Genomic DNA, 11,337 nt, shown 5'->3' with positions numbered 1-11,337 from the left:
ATCAGACCTGGCGCCGCCATGTTCGTCACAGTCACTCCAGAATTAGACAGTGTAGGGAGAGGTGCTGCTGCATCAGGGAGAGATTTGCTTGTGTATTAGGCAGTGTAGGGAGAAAAACCGTACATTACACATATCCATCTTAACAAACAGTCCTTTTGAAGACTAACTAATCCATCAGCAGAGATATCAGGCAGGCAGTGTATATAGGCAGGCAGGGTTTATAGCAGACTGCAGTGCATATAGCACAAGAGGTTCCATTCCAATTCTGCCTTCAGCTGCTGTTAGATATTTCTATACAAAGGCCCAGGTCTCAGGGGCCAGGAATACTTTTCTTTGGATCTTAATCCTCATTATTTGCTTAAAAAGCAATCCAGAGAACGCGATTTTTCTGCGCCATTTGCTTGTTGGCACTGCAGAATACAGCCAGGTCTTTTCCATATTACAGAGCTAGAAATCCAGCCATTCAAAACTGTGGTTTGTCCGTCAAACGGATCACATATACTGCCATTTCTGGCTTCCATTAAAAATTTCCTTTAGTGTGTCAATGATGCAATTCACCGCAGTTTGCTGTTCAAACTAATTATCTACAGGCCAGGTATTTAAAACTCTGTTTTCTCCGTCACACGGATCACATATACGTTGTCAGAAAATACTGCCATTTCTGGCCTCCATTAAGAATTTCCTTTAGTGTGTCAGTGAAGCAATTCACAGCAGTTTGCTGTTCAAACTACTTACCTACAGGCCAGGTATTTAAAACTCTGTTTTCTCCATCACACGGATCACAAATATGTTGTCAGAAAATACTGCCATTTCTGGCCTCCATTAAAAATTTCCTTTAGTGTGTCAGTGAAGCAATTCACAGCAGTTTGCTGTTCAAACTACTTACCTACAGGCCAGGTATTTAAAACTCTGTTTTCTTCGTCACACGGATTACATATAAGTTCGCTCCAAACTCAGTCATTTGTAGTGAGCATGGAAGATACTGTCCTCCATTTAAAATGGGCAAGGCACGTGGCGAGGGACGGGGAACAGGACGTGATGGCAATGGTGCATGCAGAGGCCGAGGACAAGCTGAAATTGTGCCACAACAAACACCCACATCTTCTCGCCTGACCTTCCTGTCCCAATTTCTAGGGGACCGCAGCACACCACTATTGAAACCAGAGCAGTGTCAAAAGGTTGTTGGTTGGATAGCGGATAATGCTTCCAGTCATTTAGCCACCACCATCACCACCACCCTGTCTTCCACATAGTCAAGTCTCAGTAGCCGTGAGTCTGGACCGCATATTCCTCACCCTGATCCTCATTCCTACCACCATGCCGAGTGCCCAGAGACAACTGATCCTACACTTGGACACTCTGAAGAGCTGTTCACATTTCCATTTATAGATTTGGACTTCTCCCCCGGTCCACTTGAAGCAGGACAAGAGGAGATCGTGTGTAGTGATGCCCAAATATTTGAGCAGCCACAGTCACATGAAGGCGACGGTGGGAAAGTGTCACAAGAGGTGGACGATGATGAGACCCAGCCGCCACTATTTCTCCCGGTGTGCCGTCCCCGCATTACACAAGCACATGTCCCAAAACATTAGCCGTGCCCTCAACAACGCAGTTACCGGGAAAGTCCACCTAACCACGGACACGTGGACAAGTGCTTGTGGGCAGGGATGGTACATCTTGCTGACGGCACACTGGGTTAACATAGTGGAAGCCGGGACCCAGTCGGACCTTGGGACGGAACACGTCCTCCCGACGCCAAGGATTGCAGGCCTTAGGTCAATCAGGGTTGCCCCCACGGTCTACAGCTCCTGCACCTCATCCTCCTCAGCCTCCTCCTCCTCTTCAGCCTCCATCTCCGAAATGATCACATCAGTCACAAGCTGGAAGCACTGCAGCACTGCCTCGGCCAAGCGGCAACAGGCTGTGCTGAAGCTGATATGCTTAAGTGACAAACCGCACAATACTGAAGAGTTGTGGACAGCTCTGAAAGAGCAGGCTGAACCTACAGCCAGGCATGGTCGTGTGTGACAATGGCCGGAACCTGGTGGCGGCTCTGAGGCGAGGCGAGCTCACACACGTACCATGCCTGGCCCATGTGCTTAACCTTGTGGTTCAGCAGTTTCTCAAATCCTACCCGGAGCTGCCGGATCTGCTTGTTAAAGTACGGCGCCTGTGTGCCCATTTTAGAAAGTCAGCTAAAGCTTCCGCCGCCCTTGCCGTGTTTCAGCAGTGTTTGCAGCTTCCGGCTCACAGACTGGTGTGTGATGTCCCCACGCATTGGAACTCTACACTGCAGATGTTGGGATGGATTTGTGAGCAGAAGAGGGCAGTTGTTGAGTACCAGCATCAACAAGGCCGTCGGTATTCAGTTCAGACTCCACACATAAGACCTCAGGAGTGGACATGCATGTCAGACATATGTACCATCCTCCAAAACTTTGAGGACTCTACCAAGATGGTGAGCGGCGATGACGCCATAATTAGCGTCACCATCCCGCTTCTCTGTATTCTGAAACGCTCTCTGCTCACAATCAAAGAGGATGCACTGCAGGCGGAGCACGATGAGATGGAGCAAGGAACCATACAGGGCGATTGCACACAGCCAAGCCTCATCTCATCCCAACGTGGATTGGGTGACAATGAGGAAGAGGAGGAGGAGGAGGAAGGACAGGAGCTAGTTTCATGCACTATAGATGGTACTACCTGCACAGCTGTCATACCGTCTGTTCAGCGTGGATGGCCAGAGGACAGAGAGGAGGAGGAGGAGAAGGAGAGAATGGTCAGTCATCCTCTTGGTGAGGACACGGAAGTCTTGCCTGTTAGTAGTCTGGCACGCATGGCTGAGTTTATGTTACGCTGCCTTTCCCATGACCCTCGCGTTCTCAAAATTTTGGGTGACAGTCATTACTGGTTGGTGACACTTCTAGACCCACACTACAAGGAGAACTTTATATCTCTTATTCCTGAGGCAGACAGGTCTACAAAAATGGGGCTGTATCAGAAGGTCCTTGTTGCGGAACTATTAAAAAAATTCCCATCTGAAAACGCTGGCGGCAGAGGGCACACTTCGTTGGACAACCAAGGAGTACAGGCGAGAGAGAGACAACTCCAATCCAGCAGAGACAGGGGAACACTGTCAAAGTTCTGGGAGAGTTTTCTCAGACCCTCCCATCGCACAGGCCCTGAGGCGCGGGGTACTCTCACAAGGAGTGCAAAGTTTTGGAAGATGCTGAGGGAGTACCTTACCGCCCGTACCAACGTCCTCCGTGATTCCTCTGTGCCTTATAATTATTGGGTATCCAAGCTGGATACGTGGAATGAACTGGCTCTCTATGCCTTGGAGGTCCTGGCCTGCCCTGCTGCCAGCATTTTATCAGAGTGGGTTTTTAGTGCCGCTGGTGGAATTATAACTGATAAGCGCATCCGCCTGTCAACTGAAAATGTTGACAGGCTGACTCTTCTAAAAATGAACAAGGGCTGGATTGGGCCAGACTTCTCAACACCACCAAATAATAGCAGCATAACATAAACTCAAATCCAGTGTCTTTTCTTGGGAGGTGTATTCCCATGCATCTTTTCACACCCATACATGGGTATACGCTTCTTGATTTTGGCTATTTGCTCTTGTCCTCCTCCATCTCCTCATCCTCCACCACCATATCACCAGGGTGACGTGATGCAACACCCACATAATTTTTTTAAAGGGTGTTTATGATGCCCGTAAAAAAAATTTTTATACAGTATGTTCATGTATCCCCCCCAGGGGTAAATGTTTGTCAGCTCATACACTTAGCGCATGATCATTACAGGTATAGGAGGCCCGCTCCTTTCTAATGGGAACATTTTTTATGAGGCCCTCTTCCACGTCTCTTCCAAGGGGCATTGAAGTGCCTCCATATTTTTGGCAGCCCTTGCATTCACTGCATAGGCCAACACTACTGGAGACTCTCTCCTTTCTAATGGGAATTTGTCGTTACTGTGGCCCTGATCTATGTGTCTTTAAATTCTTAGTGGGGCATTTCCTAAAATTGTTCAGCCGTTGGACTCACTGCATACCCTATAACTGTATAGCAGACCGTCTCCTTTCTAATGGGAACATGTCGTACTTGTTACTGCGGCCCTGCTCTGTGTGTCTTTAAATTCTTAGTGGGGTTTTTCCTAAAATTGGTCAGCCTTTGGACTCACTGCATACCCTATAACTGTATAGCAGACTCTCTCCTTTCTAATGGGAATTTGTCATTACTGTGGCCCTGCTCTATGTGTCTTTAAATTCTTAGTGGGGTTTTTCCTAAAATTGTTCAGCCGTTGGACTCACTGCATACCCTATAACTGTATAGCAGACTCTCTCCTTTCTAAAGGGAATTTTTCGTTACTGTGGCCCTGCTCTATGTGTCTTTAAATTCTTAGTGGGACTTTTCCTAAAATTGTTCAGCCGTTGGAATCACTGCATACTCTATAACTGTATAGCAGACCCTCTCCTTTCTAATGGGAACATGTCATACTTGTTACTGTGGCCCTGCTCTGTGTGTCTTTAAATTCTTAGTGGGGTGTTTCCTAAAATTGGTCAGCCTTTGGACTCACTGCATACCCTATAACTGTATTGCAGACTCTCTCCTTTCTAATGGGAATTTGTCATTACTGTGGCCCTGCTCTATGTGTCTTTAAATTCTTAGTGGGGTTTTTCCTAAAATTGGTCAGCCTTTGGACTCACTGCATACCCTATAACTGTATTGCAGACTCTCTCCTTTCTAATGGGAATTTGTCGTTACTGTGGCCCTGCTCTATGTGTTTTTAAATTCTTAGTGGGGTTTTTCCTAAAATTGGTCAGCCGTTGTACTCACTGAATACCCTATAACTGTATAGTAGACTCTCTCCTTTCTGAAGGGAATTTGTCGTTACTGTGGCCCTGCTCTATGTGTCTTTAAATTCTTATTGTTTTTTTTCCTAAAATTGTTCAGCCGTTGGACTCACTGCATACCCTATAACTGTATAGCAGACTCTCTCCTTTCTAATGGGAATTTGTCATTACTGTGGCTCTGCTCTATGTGTCTTTAAATTCTTAGTGGGTTTTTTCCCAAATTTTGGCAGCCCTTGCAGTAACAGAATGGGCATTACCACTATAGGAGACCTGCTCCTTTATAATGGGATCATTTTTTTTACTGATACCCTCCTCTATGTCTCTTGAAAGGGGTATTGGGTTGCGTCCAAATTTTTGGCAGCCCTTGCAGTCACTGGATATGCAATAACAGTATAGGAGACCCACTTGTTAATAATGGGAACAACAAAGCATAGCCGACTGATCGCTCTCTAACAATAGCGAGGGCTGACTGCTGTCCTTTTAAGAATAGTAAGGGCCGTGTGATGGCCCTATAAAAATAGGCTTTATGACTTTCAGAGTCCCTCCATCATAAATAAAACAGGATGTGTCTGATGATGTGTCACACACCACATTGCCAGCTAAGGTTGTAAAATGTAAAAATGACATTTCCCGGTGAATGCATTTGTCTTAAAAAATAACGTTAAAAAAACAAAACAAAAGGATCTTTCTTTAGTATAAAAAACAGCGTCACCAATTTAACCTCAATGTAATCACATTGTTCAGCTCCTGCACCTCCTCCTCCATCTCTGAAATGACCACATTAGTCACAAGCTGACAGCACTGCAGCACTGCCTTGGCCAAGCGGCAACAGGCTGTGCTGAAGATAACTTGCCTAATGGTTAATTGACAAACCGCCCAGCGCTGCAGAGTTGTCTAAAGCTGTAACACAGCAGCCTGATCTGTGGCTCTCACTGCTGAACATACAGCCAGGCATGGTCGTGTGTGACAATGGGCGGAACCTGGTGACGGAGAAATGACACCCAGAGTAGATACGGTTTCCTTCACCGACCTAAATACAACTCTCATCAAAAAAAGCTGTGGACTGGCTCCGTACCGTCCCTGGCCACATTCACCTGTCCACGTGTTTGTGGGTAGGAGGTCCTTCCCAGTAAGTGCACTGGGGAGGGCACGGGTAATGTTGTGGGACCTGTGCTTGTGGAAGGCGTAGACGATACCGGGAGAAATAGTGGTGGCTGGGGACCAAGTATGGACACCTGGCCGCCGCCGGCATGAGGTTATGAAAAGCTTCCGCCTCCACGAGCCTTAAAGGCCACATTTCAAGTGAAAGCAGCTTTAGAGGACTTCCTGGGAGAAATGACAGCTGGGTAGATATGGTTTCCCAAGTCCTTTCACCAAGACAAAGAATATGGCTGTGCTGAAATACAACTCAGCAAAAAAAACTGTGGACTGGCTCCGTACCGTCCCTGGCCACATTCACCTGTCCACATGTAGGAGGTCCTTCTCAGTAAGTGCACTGGGGAGGGCACGGGTAATGTTGTGGGACCCATGCTTGTGGAAGGCGGAGACGACACCGGGAGAAACAGTGGCAGCTGGGGACCGAGTATGGACACCCGGCCACCGCCGGCATGAGGTTATGAAAAGCTTCTGCCTCCACGAGCCTAAAAGGCCACATTTCAAGTGCAAGCAGCTGTCAAAAAATTGTCAGTATAGTATTGCAGCCTGTGGGTGGGTGGGTGGCTGGCTGCATACTTGCATTCCAAGGCATGGGGTAGGGACAACTGAACGCTGCACTGGGACAAGGATGTGGACGGTGATTGTTGCAAGTCTGCAATGACAGGTGCATGGCGGGAGGCATCTTCGTATGCGCCAAGGATCACTTATGATGGGCAAACATTTAGGCAGTGACCTGGGAGTCAGAAATGCTTCCAGGGGTCTTCCCCATGCTGTTCCCATGTCATTTGAGCACTGTTCCCATTGATTTGGCCAATCTTTAGGCCCTCTGCAGACGGCTGGGGGGGAGCCGTCTGAAAAATGCTCGAGTTTCTCATAGACTTACATTGGGCTCGTTGCTCGGGTCGAGCACCTGAGTATTCCAATTTGCTCGACCTGGGCAACGAATACCCGAGCAATTTAGTGCTCGCTGATCACTAATGGCCACTTCACTCATATGCGATTTTCATACTTATGGTCACGTGACAACTAGCTTTTCTTCCTGCTTCTCTCACTTTTTCACTGAACATTGAGAGAAATAGGAAGAGCAGCTAGTTGGCACATAACTAACTGAATTCTTACCCTGGGTGCCGGAAAACTTAGATACACCTCTGCTATAAGCCACTGGGGTCAAGCATAATTTTAAGAACATTCTCCCTCTCTCCCTTCTATATTTCAAAATGTCACCAAATTTAGTATAAAAACCACTTGACCAACTCTAGCACACAGCCTGGGACTGGCTCATGGGGAAAGGTGAATCCTCCGGAGGGCCCCTATACAGGAGTGACTCGCTACCCTCCTACATCAGTAGTAGTTGGCACAATACACTTGTACAAGCAAAGGCAGCATCTCATCCTTCATTTAACAAACTACCAAGTGTCAATTTATAGAAGAATAGGTACATTTGTAAATGATGGTAATGTAATTTTTGCATGTAGCTGAACAGTGGATCCCCAGAGTCAGTGTTATTGATGGGTCCTTGACATCACAGTAACACTCCATACTCACCATATTGTAAGAAGAACTGCTCTGTATTAGGTGCCATATTGTTCTGTAATAGAGTAAGAAATATCTGATCGAGCACAAATAGAAAAATTAGGGAGTTCAGTACAATTTTTAAAATTAAATTTGTTTTTTTAAAAAGTGCTAAAGAACACTGCATAGTGGGTTTCATGTATGAAAAATCTGTTTTTCAAAGTGACAGCAGAAGAACGTTTGACTTATTGACCCTAAGAGGACGTGTCCGTCTCCTGTATAACTATCTCTTAAGAACAAGATTGGTGGCACATTCCCCTTTCCATCGGAAGCGGTGTGGGCAGGAGAGGGCCTAATAAGTGAATGGAAGGAAGCAGGAACTCAGAACAGGAATGTGAAAATATTTGCTGTAGGACCAATGCCAAAAGCTTTTTTTTACATCCTACTCATATCCTACCTACGTATGTTGGTTGTGTCAAAAATGGTCTCTATATTACATTTTGAATATATGCTATAACTCTTAAAACTAATCTCTTAATGATAAATAGCGCTCTTAACTGTTAGTAAGAGTCAAAGACAGATAAAAATAGATATGCGTGACTAGTATTAGCTGAAAGGGTGACATTGTGGTCAAAATGATTTGTATTTTTCTTTTTAATGGGAAATTATTTAAAGATTATTGAACAGTAATTCACCTACTCTAGCATATTCTGTATGGAAAGCAAATAAAAAAACTCTGAGCTGCTGAATTCTCCTGCAAGAAGCACAGTTCCATCGATTTCAAAGAAATTATAACAATAGAAGGTAGAATTCTTGTCTAGAACAACCTTTTTCTCAAACTTCGCTTAGTATCATGGTTTGCTGACCTCACTATGTTTGGTTATCCAATAATTGATCTACTGAGTAACTTTGGTGGAACCAAGGCACTATGAACACAGTGGAGTGAGTACTAATAATAGCAGCGGAAACCTAGCAGTCATGCAACTGGGCCAAGAATAACCAGGCATTAATAGTGGAGGTGTCAGGTTGACATCATTGCCTTTATCATTCAGGCAGGAGAGTGATCTCTCCTGGACTTCCTTTAATGCTTACCCCTGCAGCAGGGCGCCAAGGTTAGAGTCCAGAAATGTACTTTTTGTGATGGTTTAGATAAGGTCCTGTTGACCAGCCAATTATTCTCAGGATTGGTCAGTGAACTAATATCGGACATGATGCCCTATTTTAATCCCTATGTGACAACTGCCCATTGCCAGTTATTGCATTGTGCCCATTGCTCCTGGTGCACTTATTTCTAATTGATCTGAGTCGGCTGTTGCACCATTACTCTACTGTTTTACCCCTATGATGCTTTATTGGCCTGGACTGTTTTACCTCTCTCTTGTCTTACATCTCTACCTGACATTTTAGACATAACTCCAACTATTTTCCTGACAACTATTTCCTGACAACTTTCCTGTCTGCTGATTTTGTCATTGTTTGTGCTTATTTGTTTATTTTTTGGCTTGCTGACCATCCTTTTATCAATTAACTCTACCCTCAACTGGTCAGTAGCTACTCTGTTGGCACAACCCAGAAGCCTCTACAGATGCCTATTTATGGGTGAAACACTAGAATATCCCTTAGATCCAAGGCTATGTGCACACATTGAGTCTTTGGTGAGGTTTTTACCTCAGTATTTGTAAGCCAAAACCAAAACTGGGTAAAAAATGCAGAAATTGTGACGTGTTTCTATTATATTTTTTCTCTGATTGTTCCACTTCTGATTTTGGCTTACAAATACTGAAGTAAAATACGGATCAAATACTGAACATGTTCACGTGGCCTAAGAGTTCATGAAATATCAGAGTGGAAGGTCTGGAGGTCACAGGCTACAGAGCTGGTCAAGCTAATGATGTCAACAAACAGAAAAAGTCAGCGAGGAGCTACAGGAACCTTTGAATCTGTCATGCTTGCAGGTGGTGCATGAGGTTTGTGGACCTACTTTGCCACAGAGCCGGGCTTGCTGGGAGGGGTGTAGCTAAGCGGCTACGTGGTATTCACTGGAGCTCCTTAAGGTTGAGTCAGGCTTGAGCAGCAGATAGTTGGCAGGTACCACTCCCAGGTAGTCCCCGATACTGTAGCTGTCGATCCAAGGGGTCAAGTTCAGTGGACGGGGCACGTGACTGGAGTCACTGGAGAGCAGGACTCAGAGACTGACGGACTGTCTGGATAACTTGGATCTTAGAGATAGGTTCTCATTCAGACATGAAATTTATCAGTAAACGGTTCAGATACTGCGATTTCAGAGTTCAGATACGCCGAAACGGCCACAAGATCATGTACACGCTATACTAGATGTTACGAATCCGGGTGATGGAACCTCTGTGCTGCAGTGCAAGGAGGGACCAGAGGGGCGTAACTAGATATCAACTCGGACCGACCAAGGTCGTACGGCGGCTCAATCGACTCCGTGACCAGGGAAGGACCGAGCAGAGAGACCAGGTGCTACTCTGGGACCGACCTTGTATGAGAGCAGGTGACTCCCACGGGTCAGAAGGCAGGGACTGACCGGTACAGCAGATGAGCACTGCAGGCAGGCTGATGGGTGATCCGGGCAGACGGACTGGCAGACACGGCAGGTAACAAGCAGGAGCCTCCAGGTAGGCTGGCTGGTAGGCACGGCAGGTAACAGGCAGGTGCTTCTAGGTAAGCGGGCTGGCAGGCACGGCAGGTAATAGGCAGGTGCTTCTAGGTAAGCGTGCTGGCAGGCATGGCAGGTAACAGGCAGGTGCTTCCTGGTAAGCGGGCTGTCAGGCACGGGAGGTAACGGGCAGGTGCTTCCAGGTAAGCGGGCTGGCAGGCACGGCAGGTAACGGGCAGGTGCTTCCAGGTAAGCAGGCGGGCAGAGCCCATAGACAGACTGGCAGACTGGACTGTAGACAGACTGTCGGGCTGGAGAGTAGACAAGCTAGCGGACCGGACTTGTAGTCATGCTGGTGGACTAGACTTGTAGTCTGGCTGGCGGGCTGGACTTGTAGTCAGGCTGGCGGGCTGGACTGGTAGTCAGGCTGGTGGGCTGGACTTGTAGTCAAGCTAGCAGCGGGACCTGAGGGCTGAAGCAGAGTATAACACACAAAGCTACAACCTTGCACGGGCACCTCCATTTTGGAGGAGGTGCCTTATATATGAGAGGTCCTCCAGCCATTGGCCGGGGACTCCTTAGGACGGTGTGCGCGACCCCTTTAAGAGGGAGGGAGCACGCGTGCGCCCTAAGCACAGTGCCCGGGAAGCTGCGCATGCCGGCAGCAGCAGAAGCAGGAGCGCCGGAGGACGCCGGGCGGGGAGCGCGGCGGTAAGAGGGGCGGCGTCTCTGCCTGTCAGGGGACAGAGACGCCGATACTACACTAGACTAATGGGACAACACAGGATAAGGGAATAACTAAAACAAACTAAGGACGAGGGACCTGGCAACATTTAGTTGCACACATCAACATCACTAACAAACTAACTACAGAGGTTGCTCAGGCACCTTCCTATTCAGGAGGGTGCCTTATATACAAGATGCCTCCCAGCTATTGGCTGGGGGCATCATCTTTTCAGGTGCGCACGCTGCCTGTTGAAGAGCAGGGGAGAGCGAGCCCACTAGGTGCGCCGCCTGAAGACAGCATGCACAGAGGCTTCGAGGAGAAGCGTGAGGACACTGAAGCGGCCAGGGCGGTGAGTGTGTCGGTGTTGCTGCATGGAGGGCAGGGGAATCATGTAGGGTCCCTGGCAATGGCCGTTACAGAATCACAGCAATGTACATTTAAAATCAGCATGTTTTGAACATACAT

This window comes from Phyllobates terribilis, unplaced genomic scaffold (assembly GCF_046119375.1).
Source record: "Phyllobates terribilis strain yellow unplaced genomic scaffold, ASM4611937v1 Scaffold_2__4_contigs__length_985480577, whole genome shotgun sequence".
Classification (NCBI taxonomy): Eukaryota; Metazoa; Chordata; class Amphibia; order Anura; family Dendrobatidae; genus Phyllobates; species Phyllobates terribilis.
The sequence above is the reverse complement of the archived record's forward strand: the minus strand, read 5'-3'. Positions refer to the sequence as shown.